This window comes from Lagopus muta, chromosome 3, assembly GCF_023343835.1.
Source record: "Lagopus muta isolate bLagMut1 chromosome 3, bLagMut1 primary, whole genome shotgun sequence".
In the NCBI taxonomy this organism is placed as follows: Eukaryota; Metazoa; Chordata; class Aves; order Galliformes; family Phasianidae; genus Lagopus; species Lagopus muta.
This window is the reverse complement of record NC_064435.1, coordinates 11,813,119-11,829,325: the sequence shown is the minus strand read 5'-3', so window position 1 is coordinate 11,829,325 and position 16,207 is coordinate 11,813,119. Positions and strand designations below refer to the sequence as shown.

Here is a 16,207-nt window from a genome sequence, read left to right as displayed (position 1 = left end):
ACTATGTCAAATAGGACCACCCAACTCAGGAACTAGCAATATGTGGAAGAAGACAGCAGAAGATGAAAGTTTGGAAGAGTCAATCTTTTCAGACATCTTTCTAAATCAGAACTGAAACCAAATGGACTAATTTGAAGCACTCTAGATACAGTCCATCTTTGCCTTCTAATATATTTAACCTTTTGTTGAATGAAATGAAGGAGAAAGCATTCCTCTCTGAGGTCGAAGCACAGGAGTAGGTGGTCAGGCTGTCATACTCATCCCTGCTTGCAGACTTTCTGGGTGAGGCTAGGCAGTTCTTTGAGAACAGACTGCAGGATCTGCATCATTTTTGTTGTTTTTCACAGTCACTTTTTTGCATATAAAAAATTGTGCTAATTCCATTAAATTTTACTGTGGGCTTTCAAAAAACTTTGTTTGAACTAGTCAACCATTAAATATTTCTTTACAGTCTGCCTGCAAGTACAGCACTTCTGCAGTAACCATGGGAATGGATGCTCAATAACATCTCAGAATCCTTTAACTTGGTAAAAATGAGTTCCCTTGGCTCCGTCTTAGAAGCACTGAATATCCAGCAGAGGATATGCTTATTCAGACAGTGGATTACAACAGCATGCCATGACGCTGAAAAAAGGCCTCTTCTCTTACATGAAGCCAAAATGATAGGACAGAGTCATGCTGCATGTTTCCTCTAGTTTGGCAAAGCTTTATGTGTTTGTAGGACTGAATGTATTCACACAATCAACAAGAGAATAAAATTGCCAAAGCTGCAGAGAACCTGCTGATCTGACATGAAACCAAGTGAATAAAATTTCTGAGCAGTCTTAATATAAAAGCCATTCACACCATTCACATCCTCCTTTCAAACATATGAGTCACCTGCGGGCATACTGCACGTCCTATTATTTTCTTTTAGCTGTCTGTCTCGTAAGGGTTATAGTTATTAAGTTGGTTGATTCTTTAGTAGTTAACAGTTTGAAGCTCTCTGTATGTCTCAGCAGACATCATGACTCAGAAAACAACTCACTTCTCTGAACAGACTGTTGAGATGAAGGCACTCTATCAGACATTCAATGAGCCCTTGAAACATCAATTCCTGCTTTTCCTGACCATTTTTCTCATCTGAACCTCAGAGCATGATTATGTGATGACAAGGGAGGATAGATGAGCAGCTGAGAGGCAGCACAGAGGCTAGATGAGTCAACTAAGATCCATTCATCCATCTCACCAAAGTTGGAATTGCACTGCTTGGCTTCGACAGAGTCTTGGTCTGACAAGTTTCGGCCTTTGGGCTGCCTTCCTTCCTCCTTTAAGTATGGAAGTAGCTACATGGCTGCCTTAGAGAAGCAAATGAACTTCTAGATACGAAGCCTTGGTTTCATTATGCTTAATAAAGTATCTTTGCAAGATAATTAGGCCAATGAAGTAGTTCAAATCAGGTTAGCATCTGGATTAGAATCCAAAAAAAATCAAACTACACGTTTACCAGAGGCTCCAGGTATGTGAAAGAACCATGGGTCTGCTAAAACAGTAGCCACCTGTGTGGTTAAGTACCTCTATCTGCCAGTGCCTTAGACAACCACCTGCAAAATGGCATTAGTATTAGTACTTCCCTGGGTAAAGGCTTGCAAACACAAATTCATAAGAATTTCAAAACATACCTGAGAAGCAAATAGGAATGTTGCAGGTCTGACCTGTGGTTTTGTTTCTCATTTGTTTTTATTTACCTTACTATGACCCTAAAGTAAGGTCTTCAATTGTAATTCTGAAGCTTAACAGATTTGCTTTTTGTTCAATCTGTTGTTTGTACATTGTATCCAAATTGTACCTAGGAAAATCATGAGCATTATGTCTAGTAGTCAAGTGAATAATGCTAGCGTGCTATTTGTGCATGATTTTCATGTCAAGAGATCAGTTAATTAACAGCTAATTCAATAAGACGCCAGTGAGAATTCGTATTTTGCAGAAATGCATGGTGCCACAAAGCATTCCCAGGTGAGCTGGAAGTGAACAGCTGCATTTTAAATGCCTTTGTTTGGTCCAAAATAATCAGCCGCTGATGTAATCCTTTTAAGGCTCTTAATAAGTATTTCAGCATCTTTTCCTCTGCTTTCTGCTCTTGAGCCTGTACATTTTGTTGTGCTTGTGCTTTCAACTTGTCATGCAATCATGGAAAAAGAAAGTCTGTTAAAAACAAAAAGAAGGGTGAAAACATTGTACATATAAAAGCCTCTGGAAATAACATTCCCAGAATAACACCACCTGGGAACCTGGATGAACACCATGATATTTGGCAGATTCTCTGCACCTCAAACCAGGAAGTTGATCCTTTACAGACAAGAGGTGGTAGCCAAAGAGAGAGTAACATTCATCCACTAACACACCACTGTAGCACACAGCTGAAAAGCTGAACTCACAAAGAATGAAAAACATCCAGATTTTGTCCTACACATCACTGTGGCATTTGGAGCTGGCTAGTGGAGGAAAGCACATATATTCTGAATTCAAAAACTCAAAATTATTTTTTATACACTCCTCAAACAGGAGAAGTAAGATCATTGTCAAATACAGCACTATATCTGCATCAAAAAGAACGAAACCTTTCCAAATTCCTGTTTCCTTTATCCTTTTCTCATACATCAAAGCATGAGTTTTGTGTGCTGCACTGCTTTGAAGGAAAGGAAATTCAAAACATGTATCTAATCCTCTGTAAATATGGAACAGTGAATACTTATGTGCAAATCTTAAGATTTCTTGTATTGGCTCCAGAGGAAAAAATGTCCTTGCAGGAACAAAATGTCAAACCACTGTTGTAGCCACAGGAGATAAATCCATTCTCTGTCCTTGAGAGCAAAGCCTACTTTCCACATAGTCATCTTTAACACACTTCCACAGATGCTTCACGGCATCACTATGTATTTTAGCCATTTTAGCCATGTATTAGCCATTTCCTACAGTTAAATGCGTTTTCTGCCTTTATCTCATCTGCATAGTAATGAGAAGAGGATAATCTAGTTCCCATCCTCCCCTCCCAAAGAAAATGAATCCAATGAAGTCAAGTACTCTTTTGGTACTAATAGGGTAATAGGGAGCCATAGAGTCATATGATCTTAAAATGGCTTGGGTGGAAGGGATCTCAAAGATCATCTAGTTCTAACCCTCTGCTGTGGGTAGGGTTGCCAACCACTATATTAGGCACTAGATCAGCATGCCCAGGGTCCCATTCAACCTGGCCTTACACCTTCAAATGCATTGCAGCTCAGATCAGGAATGCAATTTAGGAACAAATCTCTCAGTCCTGTTGGCTTATTGTGTTTCAGTCTGTGCCCCATTGAGCTTGCTGGAGAGAATCTGGGCTTCTTTCAGCTGAAACAAAATGTAAGTTGTGCTCCAAGAGCATCTCAAGTGCTCCTGATGCTGATGAGTGTTCAGTTTTCAGATAAGCTATCCTGTAATAACTACCTGGAATAACTGTAATGTGTTTTAATCAGTGCTGTGATGATCTTTTGGTCAGAAACTTCATCCAAATAACTGTGCTAATTAGCCCATTACTACCTGAATATATCTGTTTCTTTTTGGAGCCTGTTTTCATGTTTGACCTCCTCTAAGAATCCCAGCTGTGAAGTTGAATTCGTTGTTAGCCAGTACATCCTTTTCTTTGGTTCAAATCCATTACCTACTAAGTTAATTGGATTCTTCCTGTGGCTTATGTTGTGAAAAGTAATGAGCACTCTTTTCACGTTTCCCTTATTGTTCATACTTTTACAGACCTCTGCCGCATTTCTTCCCTGTTGCATTCATTTAAGACCAAGGAGCCCTTTAAATTCAAACCAGAGCTAGGAAATCATCCTTATTCCCCTCCTCAGTTCTGTTTCAGGTCATACTGTATCCTGTTGGAGATGGGATGACCTGAGCCACAGACACTGTACCACATACTGATGTATTGCAGATATGCATGAGTAATCAGTCAGTCAGTAGAAAACCTCACTCAGTATTTATTTGCTACACTGATAGCTCTGGCAGCACCATGGCACTTTGAAATTGGATTTCAAGAGAATAGTGGAAAAAAAGGACTTAAAATTTAAAATGTGAAAGAGGTAGAGGCATAAAAGGACTATCAGTGTCATGTGATGTTAGATTAAATGAGCTAGGGAAAGCCACAAAAGAGTTGGAATATAAAGTATTGAATTTGCAGCCTCTGAGGAATTATCTCAGTTTGAGTGACTACTATATGCCAAAGTTATAAGCAACTAAGTTTGTTTATCTGTTAGGAAAAAAAAAAAAAGGAGAATGAGCTCTCCATGTTACATAAAATAACTTCTACTTAGGGCAGGTCTTTTTTGACTCTGAAATGCTGAATTCTCTGTTGGAAAAAGAGACAGGCCTTAAACCTGCCCTCCAACCTGACCAACATGATTGACACCAACATGCTGCAGCAGCAAGAATATTATACAGGTGGCCAGACCAGGGAAATGATCTTTTCCAAACCAGCCTATTTTCACAAAGTACAGATCTTACATCTTTAAAGCAAACACAGACTTTACATTCAAGAGACGCACAGAAAGAACAGATTTTAGGAATTTTCACATTTTCAGTTCTGAACTCCTTACAGAAGAGAAGCTTACTATTTAGACATGAAATGGACAAAATAGATTTAGAATCATATTTTCATAGAATCATTAAGATCATCCAGTTCAACCAAAACCCATCCCCACCATGTCCACTGAACCATGTCCCTCAGTGACACATCTACATGTTTCTTGAATACCTCCAGGGATGGTGACTCAACCAGTGCCCTGAGCAGCCTGTTCCAATGCCTCACCACACTTTCTGAAAAGACATTTTTCCTAATATCTAATCTGTGTTTTCTTGTGCTCTGCCACTGGTGATTCACCCTTCTTGCTTTACAATGGTTTTCAAGCATTATCAACAACACCCTGAAGCGGCTTCAGAAGTTACTACATGAGGTTGACTATAAAGAAATATGTACATGAACCTTTTAATACATCACATTTAGCATCACAATACAATCACAGCCATTGCAGCTCTAAAGCTGAAATGCCATTTCACAGCTAAGAATACTAATCATCCATCAGAACTTCCTGAGGAACTCTATACTTCTTGCTGAATATTTCCCTGATTCTGCAGACTTTCAAAATACCTAGAAAAAAAAATTATTTCTTTTTAAATCCTCACCTGCACTTCCATTCTTGTCAGTACGGTCTGTTTACGAAGCACTCTGTATGGCTGGTAAGGTCAGAGGGAGAAAACAATGTAAGGAAAGACAGCACCTCTCCTTATGGAAAAAGTCTGAGGGAATTTGTCTTGTTTAGATTGGAAAAGGAAAGGCTAAGGAGGAGACCTCATTGCAGTCTTCCGGGACTTGAAGGGAGCTTATAAGGAGGAGGGGGATCGACCTCTTACATGGTCTGATAGTGATAAGATGAAGGAGAATGGTTTTTAACTAATAGAGGAAAAATTTGATTAGATGTTAGGAAGAAATTATTTACTCGGAGGGTGATGGGGAACTGGCATGGGCTGCCCAAAGCAGCTGTGGATGCCTCATCCCTGAAGGAGTTCAAGGCCACATTGGATGGAGCCCTGGGCAGCCTAAGCTAATGGTGGGCAGCCCTGCCCATGGCAGGGGGTTATGGCTGAGTGGGCTTAGAGGTCCTCTCCAAACTAAGCCATTCTGCAAGCCTATGACTCCATTACAGTAATTAAAGATGAATCTGCTCTAGGAGATAATTACCCAGTACTTGCTGTGTGAGCAGAGCAAGAATGGGGCATGATATGCCCCCACTTGTTTTTAATTTGGTCATCACATTACAGCAGGGCTCCAAAACGGAGCCTCTTGAGGCCATTCTCAGGGATTACAAATACCAACTGCTTTCACAATTAGCTATGCAGAAGCAAAGTAGGATTAGGTGGTAGAAGTATTAGTGCACAATTTCTCTTTATAGCAGGCTGTAATTTTTCTGTTAATTGTTTTTCCAAAACAGAGTCTTCAAAAGAATTCAGTAGGCCACTTTTCCCAGCTGTATGCCAGGATACTGGCTCAGCAATAACAACACAGAAACCATCTCCTATTTTGCTGCCACAGCCCCAGGAGAAGCCTTCTCCCCATTCCACATCCAGTCAAGCCTAACGTCAGGATGTGCGCAAGTGACCGAAATCTGTCATGTCACAGCTCAGTCCCAAAAGTCCTTGCATTTCTCTCGTCTCTCCTGCCTCTTTCTAGTTTAAGTGGCTGGATAGCCAAACCAGCTCAAAATCAAACATTTCTGTGAAGCTTAAAACATGAAAATAAAATCTCTGATGCAGAGTCACAGAATGGTAAGGGCTGTTAGTGGGAAGCAAGCCTACAGAGCCACAATCTCATCATCTCCAATACAGGGAAAGGGAACTGGAGCCTCCCATCCACAGTTCAGCTCCTGAAAATTTTAGGCACATTAAAATGCAAACGAAATGATCTATTTTTATAAAACTATCCTATGGAGGATAGAGCTAAGCCTAGTTTGCAAGCCAGTAAGACAAGTGGATGCATCAATGTGATCTGGCTGATGTCTAGTGGCCCAACAGCACAAACGTAGCATTTGTGCCCGCTGCCTCTTGTGCTGCCAAGGACAATGGAAAATGCTCAGAGCTCTTGGTGAAGAGGTAAGTGGAAAAAGTATTGGAAAGAGATAGCACCAGGAGTCACCATGCTGCTCAGGCCCTTTTTTACAGGGCCCCACATAACTTGTGAGTAGAGGGATGGTAGGCAGCCTGAGTTTGCTGAGCTCTCTCCTCTTTGCTTTCCAGCCTGAGTAAGCACAGTCAGAAACAGTCATTGAGCTGCACAGCTGAAAGGAATATGCTTCTCTGCATTAAAAGTTACCTCAGTACAGCTTTTTTACTGGTGCCTGGCTGCCACGAAGCCCCAGAGGCAGCCTCCAGCTGGCAGCTTCGTAGTGTGGCAATACCTCAAGAGAAACCACTGCCCCAAAGGAAATCCTGTCCTGTTAATGCCTGAGCTGTGTGCATTATTGCCATCATTGCTGTTACATATCGTTATAATCACAGAGTGAACTGAGATATCTCCTCTCCCAGGTTTGTGGCATGGATGATATTCATAATGGTAGGAGGAGCTCTCCTGTACATTGCCCTAGATGTGAAACATTAAATGATTTAAATGAGGGAAATCAGCCTCTTAAATTAATTAAGGCTTCAAAAGCTAACTAATTTACTATCTTTCCTTGGAAAAGAATGAAGAAAAAAAAAAAAAGGTGGTATTATCAGCTCACTTACTTTTCCCTCCTGCAGCACCATCTCTCAAACCAGCAGCTCGCTCAGGGCATTGTAGAGAAGGTGGGGAAAATGAGAGAATTGCTCTCAGCAGGAACAGCTGTACCCACAGTGCTAAAGGCAACCTCTCCCCAGCTGAGATGAGCTGGGTTTGGTGGCAGTGCTGATGCTTTCAGGGAGCCCTTATCCTTTCATACTTCCCTTGTCTCATCTTCCACCATTCACAGAATCACAGAATAGTTTGGGTTGGAAGGAGCCTCAATACAGCCCCAGCTCCTGTCCTGGGCTGCCTGTCCCCCACCAGCTCAGGCTGTCCAGAGCCTCATCCAGCCTGGTTCTGAGCACTTCCAGGGATGGAGCATCCACAGTTCTCTGGGCAGCCTGTGCCAGTGCCTCACTGCCCTCTGAGCAAAGAATTTTTGCCTAACATCAAATGTGAGAGACCAGGAGCTGTATCTCTCCTTCAAGATTCTTTTTCTTAATCTAAGCAAGGTAAGACCACAGAAAAAAACTGGGGACAAATTTATTTTTGAAGTAAACACCCTTTCCCACATTAGTCCATTGATGATGATTTCCTACATCATGTCTTGAGTTTATTCATGTTAATAAAACCTGAGAGCTAAGACATTGTGTGAAAAAAACAATTTATTCTTAACGCCTTTTAACATTCAGTGCAATGACAAGATATTTCCTCCCCTCCTAGCAGGGTTATATTCCCAATATCCTCATTAACAAGATTTGAGAGAGAGAAAATAAGAAGCCTCAGGAGCTACAAGAGGGGGGAGGATAGGAGAGTACAAAGGAGGCTCCAGCTGAGGAGCTGAGAATAGCAGGAGTTCAGCTCAGGTTAAAAATATCCTCATTTTTGGAGACAGAATCCAGGTGTGGAGTGAACTCCAGGTCCTGTCACTCAGCTCAGACACAAGAATATGCAGTGGGGGGATGAGAGAAGGGATGATGAACAAATAGAGTTATAAAAACAGTGCATCATGGCATCAGAAAACAACAGCATTCCAGTTCCCATGATGAGGAAACCCAGCTAGCTGGACTCACCCATAAAATAATCAGACAGGCCAATGCTTTTAATATCCTGCAAAATAATCAGTCAGGCCAGTGCTTTTTATATCCAGCAGCTTTAATAGCACTGGAACATCAAATGCGCCTTTGCCAAGAATTAATCTCTGCTTTCCAAGCTCCTACCAGCTCCCCATGTCAGCTGTGAGCTGCTGGACTCACTGCAGGTTTCCTTCTAGGCACGGGGGGGGGGGGGGGGAGTGATGCTGGTCCCACTCTCGTAGCTAGGCTGAAGGAGAAATGGAAGGACACAGATCTTGTCTGAGGGCAGAAGGTAAGGGGAAATTTCCTGTAAGCATCTCAGCTGACTTCAGCTTCCCTGCTCTGGTGTTATTATTTCCATTTCTTCCTTGGGCAAGAGGAACAGAGCCAGGAGTAATTATGGTGGGTCCTAATTGCAGGGTGATGAATAATAATGGAAAAGAAAAACAGGAAGAGAATTCAGCTTTGCTAAAATCACCTTTGGGAAGATGAATAAGTGAAATCAAAATACTTCATCTGCATAACACACCTGGTTTCTCTCATGGCAACCACTCTCCTGGGCACAATGCCATGTCAGTGCTCAACTCCACTGCTTTAATAGTGCTTCCCTAGCAACTCTGCCAGGTGACACCGAGGCATAAGAATGAGGAGAGCAGCCGAGCTCAACTACAGCAGATGGGAGAAAGCCCAACAGCGCAGAAGAGTTCTGCTTGCTGCTATTTCTCTGTTGTATGGAAAAAGCATGAGCAGATCCCACTTCTGAGCTCTTGCTCTGAACATGTATAGCTGAGAATAAGCAGGGAGAAAAGGCTGCCCTGCTGATCCAGACCTGGGAAATGAGAGAGGATGGTCCTGTGCCTCCCCTTATTCACTGGATAAAAACTTCTAGGGCTGGAGAAAGACCAAAGACCAAAGGGAGAAGTGGACACAGAGCTCCTTCACAGGCCACATGAGGGTGACTTCTGGAACTCTCACCCATACTGCCATACCAGGACTCAGCTGAATGACATGGCGATCACTGTGGCTATGGGACACAAAATCCTCTGCATGGACATATTCTGCAGACCTGGCAACACTGCTAATGACTCAGCACCACAGATGGACAAAATTGATATTCAAACACCAATATGGAGATTCTTATGATCTTCTGGGTGTACCTTTTGTTGGTTTTGAATTTCTGGGGTTTACAGTACCCTGTGGCAAAGGGAAGCCTTTCAATAAGCACAAAAACAATAATAAGCTCCTGAGAAAGTGAGTAGGAAGCAGACATGGTGCTAAGACTTGTCCAGCACCTCCAAGAACCGGGATGTTGAGCATGAAGGGAGGCAGTGATGCCACAGTCTGGCTGTGTGTCCAGCTCCATTGTGCTGCTGTTCAAGTTATGAGTCAGTCTGTGAGCAGAATGATGCCAATAAAAGCTTGGGAGCAGCCTGCATTGCAAATAACAAGGAATTAACCTGATGCATCACTTCTCATTTTTATGACATCTTAAATGCGCAACAAAATTCTTGTTTCTCTTGCTTCCTTGCACCCAACAATTCCCTTCCCAGGCATGGGTGTCATGTTTTGGATTCCTCAACTCTATAAGGAAACCAGGACTGTGAGAAGTGATGATGTCCCAGGCAGTACACGCATGCTGCTCAGTGCTCACTCTCTCACTGGGAAGCTGATGGCTCAAACCCAGCAGGTCTCTGAGGAACTAGCACTGGCATCTTTATTGCAGTGGTGATATGGGCTGACTTGTCTTCTCTCCAGTCTCTGAAACTTACTGGCACTTACTGTGTTCTCACCAATTATCCTTCCAAACTGTCCAAATTTATCTGCTCTAAACTGTAACCTCCAGCCATGGACTGTGATCATGGCAATTTATTTGTACAAGGCCTATATCAAAGCCCTTATTTTAAACTTCTATTTTTCACCTCATGGTAAATCTTCTTCCTATTTACAGCTATTTGAGGGATTATCAGTGGAGCTCATGCTATCAGTTCTGAAGTGTGCCAGAACAGTCCTGAATGAAGTACCTCAACCAGCTTCCAACATACCTGAACAATGACCCTGATCATAGGAGTAAGAGTGCTGGAACTTGTCTCCTTCCTCATAAAATTAAGCCTGATTGTCTTGTAGCATCATACAGAATGTATTTAATAGTTCAGTCCTTTAAAGCACAAGAACAGCTAGTGTAAATCATTTCCAAAGTGAACAATCCAATGAAGAAACTACTTGTTCTCTAGCTGAAACCTCTGGTATATCTCAAATCTCTCCCTTCATCTTCTCCCCAGTCACTACTGAAGGCATACTGGTCCCTGCAGGCTCTTCAGAAGGAAAATAAGGTCAGTGTTAAAAAGCCAGAGAATTTTGTCCTGTTTTCTTCACTTTTTGAAGCTGCAGTGTCTGAAAAAAGTAAAGCATCATGAAGATCAGCACTCAGTAGGCTGACCTTCCTTTTTCTCCGTTTCTAAATGGTCTATGTACATTTTGACCATTACTATTATTATTTTTTTAATCCTAAAGGAGCATGGGCTATTACAGGTTCTATGAAAGTTGGAATTTACTAGTGGCTACATTGAGGACCTGTTTCCATTCCAGTTTCCATCCCGGGACATCCTTTGTTCCATCTTATTTCCTATGAAGAAATCCGTGTAACTGTTTGAAATGCTGTTATGGCATATGCACAGTTTCTGGGCCACCCTGGCTACTGCTGTGGTAAGTGAAGCAGGACAGCCCTCCTTTCTGCGCTTGGCAAGAATAGTGCTGGAAAACAGCACGGAAAGGAAAGGCAGAGAGAATCTCACTGATCATTCCTGAGCACCACACTGAGTTGTTCCAACCCTCGGTAGTCCAACACTAAGAGATTTAAAGGCATGTCAGCCCATATGACTTTAAATCCATAGGGCGTTAAAGCTTTCATCCACATTTTCACTCCAAGATTGCTCTGCTTGTTTCTTGAAAGCCTGCAATGGGTGTAGGATGCTTTGGTGCCTACCAGGGTTGAAAAGTTTGGAGGAATCAGGTGGCATTCTATGTGCTCATCTCAGGAGCTTTCATTCTGTTTGAAGTGCGATGACTCAGCTGTGATCCACTTTTGCCTGCAAGTGAAAAGCATCAGAAAGCATCTTTCATAAGACTAAAAGTGAAGAAGGTATAGTTTTAAAGAATATACATATGCAAGTAAGCAGGAATATAGGCCAACAGTACTAATAATTATAAATTAACAGTATACTTGACACAGTGTTAGGAGGGGAAGAGGGAAAGCCTAAGGGTAGTCCATTAATTTACCTTAGTAAAATACCCATAGCTGCAATAATTAATTATCCTTTTCTCTGACTTAAGGAAGGATAGATTTTTGGGCAGAAAATCTGTAGTCCAGGCTTTGCACTGCCAGATCACCCAACAACTTCCTCATTAAAAATGTGTCTTGCTCCTCATTCAGTACTTTCCATCCTTTTTACTTTCAATGTATGTTACAAACTCAGCAACTGTTAGGCAAATTTTGGCTTAGACAAGACTACAGTCCCCAGTGAAAACAGGTAGTGTGTTGTACAGAGTTATAACACAGGAAAAGATGCTGTCTGCCTCTGTCTCCCTTTCCGCTTTTCTCTTCCTCCCAAGAAGTGCAGAGGGGTGCTGCACAAATGGGATGTACCCACTTGAAGCAGATATCAACCACAGCACAGTCTCTTGATGAGCAGTCAGTTTCTAATGAGGTTTTTTTTCATAGAATAGAGTGGCTTGGGTTGGAAGGGACATCAAAGTTCCAACTCCCTTCTGCAGGCAGGGTTGCCAACAGCTAGATCAAGTGCTAGATCAGGGGCAGGGCCCTATCCAACTTGGCCTTGAACACCTCCAAAGTATTTTCTACCAGACCCATCATTTAGGTAGGGCAAGCAAGAGACTACCAGGCCAGCCCCACACCACGTCACCTTCCATCTCTGAGAGATACTGTGTTTGGAAAAGCCAGAAGGTTGAAGACCTGTCCAGGGTGCTCATGGAGTGATTTGCCCAGAAAGATGGCTTCCATCAGTCTCTTTCAGGTATATTTTTTGGTTCACCAACTAATTAATAAGCTAGCAATCTCTTCCATGAATGTATATATGTTTTCACTCTGTCTACTCTGATAGCAGATATTCCTATTATTGAGACAGGTGCTTTAATCTTGTCCTAGCTCTTGTTCAGCTGTCTCTATAAAGCAGTTCGAAAGCTTTGTGGTAGAAACAGGTACAACTTGTACTCCTGCATAGTCCCTCAGCATACACTGTCAATATTTCTTTCTCACAAGGGGATCGAGAAATCCTATCTAAGAAAATCTTGATAAAGTATTTTTATCCATAAGAATAAGAATTTCAGTCCTCAGGCTGTATACTTTGTGTCTGTTGCTACATGTTCAGTGTCCCTTGAGCCTGGTTGCCTTGGCATCTGTAACAAACATTGACTTATGACATTGTAGAATGCATTGAATTTCCAACAGTTGTGCAACAATTTGTGGTTCATTTCATGTCAGCCAGACCTTACTTTTCTCCCATATGCAGGCTGGTTGAAGTGAGAATTGACAGAATCAATATCTGCTGGAGAGGCAGAGAAGTTAATAGAAGAGTTAAAAGTGCAGGGATTTTGAAGACAGCAGAGAGTTGTTCTGTTTTCCAGCCAATTGCCTAGGTTTCCATTGCATTTGAGTTATACTCCACAAACGTGCATCTGCAAAACCAGCTAAGCAAATTTTGTTCCTACATTTTCTTTGGCTGCGGAAGGAAAAGTGACCAACTGGTTATAAAATAATGCATCTGTGTATCTCTTCTGAGATATATGCCTAGATGTATGCCAGTATTGAATTAAAAGTGATTAAACAGCATCCAGCCTAGAAAGAATGCTAAAGCTACAACTCACCCAACAGGAAGTGCTCAGATTCTCCCTGCACTCTAGCACGCTCAGGGCAAATTCCTGCTCCTCCAAGCAGGGAGGTGAGCCCGAGGTAAAGAGCTAGAAGCTGCTAATGGAGAACATGCCTGGGTAGAATAAAGATGAAAGTTGCATAGATAGGTATCCTGAGTAAGATAAATCAGAATGAGAGAAAGAAAACCTTTTATTTTAATGTTTATTTTAATATTACAATTTATTTAAATAATGTATGAATATAGGCTTTGCTAATATACATATGCACATACATGAACAAAAACACACATGTATATACACGCAAATAAGTGTGAATACTCATGTGATTCCCTATATTGCTGAGTAAGATTTAGCAACCAAAAAAAAAAAACTCTTTGCAGAAGTAGTTACAGTGGATTAGCAGTACCATAACAATAAACTGCTGAGGTTAAAGTTGCTGGCTCAGACTCATGTAGTCCAAGGTATGAAAAGAACCAGTAGGAGACTCATTTTCCTTCCAAGGAAGCAGTAAATTTAAAGAAAAACTGAGCCAAAAGTACAGAGAAGAGCCTTAGGAAATTTTCTAGGTGTGCCAAAATATTACCCCTGAATCTCAGAGGGAGTGTTTACAAGGAAATAACTGTTGTCCTTTCCAGACAAAACCATAAAAATCACAGAACCATTAAGGTTGGAAAAGACCTTTAAGATCACCTAGTCCAACCATCAACCCATCATCGCCATGCCCACTGAACCACATCCCTCAGTGCCACATCTACATGACTTTTGAACACTTCCAGGGATGTTGAGTCCACCACCTCCCTGGGCAGCCCATTTCAAGCCTGACCCCACTTTCTTAGAAGTTTTTCTTAATGTCTGACCTCAATCTCCCCTGCTACAACTTGAGGCCATTCCCTCTCATCCTATGGCTGTTATGTGGGAGAAGAGGCTGAGCCCCACCTCACCACAACCTCCTTTAAGAGAGTTGTAGACAATGACAAGGTCTCCCTTGAACCTCCTCTTCTATGACTAAACAATCCCAATTCCGTCAGCCGATCGCCATAAGATCTGCGCTCCTTCACAGCTTCATTGCCCTTCTCTGAACGTGCTCCAGGGCCTCAGTGTCTTTCTTGCAGTGAATGGTCCAAAACTCTTAGAATCATAGAATCCTTAGAGTTGGAAGGAACCTCTGAGGGACATCTGGTCCAGCTCCCCAGCAATGAACAGGGACATGCACAGCAAGATCAGGTTTCTTAGGGCCTTATCCAGCTTTGCCTTGAAAGTCTCCAAGAACGGGGCATCAACCACAACACTAGGTAACCTCTTCCAGTTCCTCATCACCCTCGTTCTTCTCACTGATGACACATTTCTGGATCTGCAGAATGCAGTGCCTTAGATGCCCATTACCCATCTCACCCTATATACCCATAAAAAATTGCTAAGGATGTTCTGTAGGTTTAAACAGTTTGTTTCATCACTAAGCCCTATAGTCAGTGCTGCATGCCTGGCTATCCTAGGCTAACTGCAACACTTTCAATGATTTTGTACACAAGTCTTCTTCCAGCAGTGTGATAGGATCAACATAAGGAAAATATGCAGAAATGACAGTGAGTGCAGAGGAAGCACAAATTCTTTCTGTAAGTGCAGTTTCCAGTGTTTGCAAGGACAAGTCACATCTTCCCAAAAAACTGACACTGAAGTGTTCACTCCAGGGTAGCTGTCTACACACACAGAACAGGCAAATGCTGAATACTGAAAGGAGTATATTTGTTTTGCCAAATAACAAAAGGGGAGAAATGTTCCCAGCTGATCAAAAAGCAGAAAATATAGTAGCAAGCATCAGACTCTTTTTCAAGCTACTACTTTTGCTGTTGCATCAGGAGACAGGAAGGATTTTCCCACATTTTAAAACTCATTCATAGAATCATAGAATCTTTGAATGACTTGGGTTGGAAAGGACTCCAAGTATCATCAAGTTCCAACCCCCCTGCTACAGGCAGGGCCACCAAGCTCCAGATCTGGTACTAGAGCAGGTTGCCCAGGGCCCCATGCAACCTGGTCTTGAACACCTCCAGCATCCACTGGGCAGCCTGTGCCACCCCCTCACCACTCACTCTGTGAAGAACTTCCTGTTGACATCCAATCTAAACATTCCCCCCTTGTGCTTAACCTGTTCACAATGTAAATGAGAAGGCAAAAGTATGATTTGATTAGACCAAGCCAGAACAAAATATAAAGCCTGATGAATCAAACACCCTTCACTAGAGGAAATCTCCAGTGCTTTTATAGGTGGAAGCCCCACAGTTTGTATACATCAAATTTCAAATCAAAGTATACTTGCCTGAGTGGGTGGATAAAAAAATTTATCGTGTATGTAGATTACTCCAAAAGTAACGCCTCCTATTTATTTGGAAATCACAACAAATAGGAAGAGCTCATTAACAGTATTTGGTAAAGCAAATTCTCAACTACAAAACAGTATTTTCCCACGTAGTCAACACAATTAGATATGCATTTTTGCCAGCAATGAACAAGAACCTGTATGCTGTGTTCATAAAGATCTACATGGCTGTCCTGAATGTGGTTTGTCATTCGTGTCACTGTCACCACTGTAGAAATGCAGCAATCACTGCCTCACTGTGTTTCTGCACCAAGGAATTCAGTTACACACTATCACAACATATGCACTTCTATGCCAGGTGCTATTCTGTCAGTCTGCCCCTCTGTTGCCACCTGTCACACAGCAACAAAACGTAATGGAATACTGATGGAAAGTTTCAGTCTTTACTGTCAAACCACCAACATTTTTACCTGATGTTTTGGGCCAACATAACAAAACAGGAGGCATTACTTTCAGAGCAGCCAATGTATTTTGGGGACAGTATCTAATAACCACATAACAAGCAGGTTAACAGAAATCATTAGTACCTATTTATAATTTACACAGAAACTGCGTGTTTGTTGGACTATCACTAGTTTAATTTGTGATTAATCGAGCAAG

The 16,207-nt window shown here is 42.0% G+C and overlaps 1 long non-coding RNA gene across 1 annotated transcript; it reads right to left on the bottom strand.

The window, feature by feature from the left end:
* Positions 1–10,445: 10,445 nt before the first annotated feature.
* On the bottom strand, positions 10,446–11,424 carry LOC125691220 (uncharacterized). The gene is made up of 2 exons (XR_007376043.1): positions 11,327–11,424; positions 10,446–10,734 (listed from the first exon to the last, which is right to left on the bottom strand). It is a non-coding gene; the product is annotated as an uncharacterized LOC125691220 (long non-coding RNA).
* Between the last annotated feature and the right edge of the window lie 4,783 nt (positions 11,425–16,207).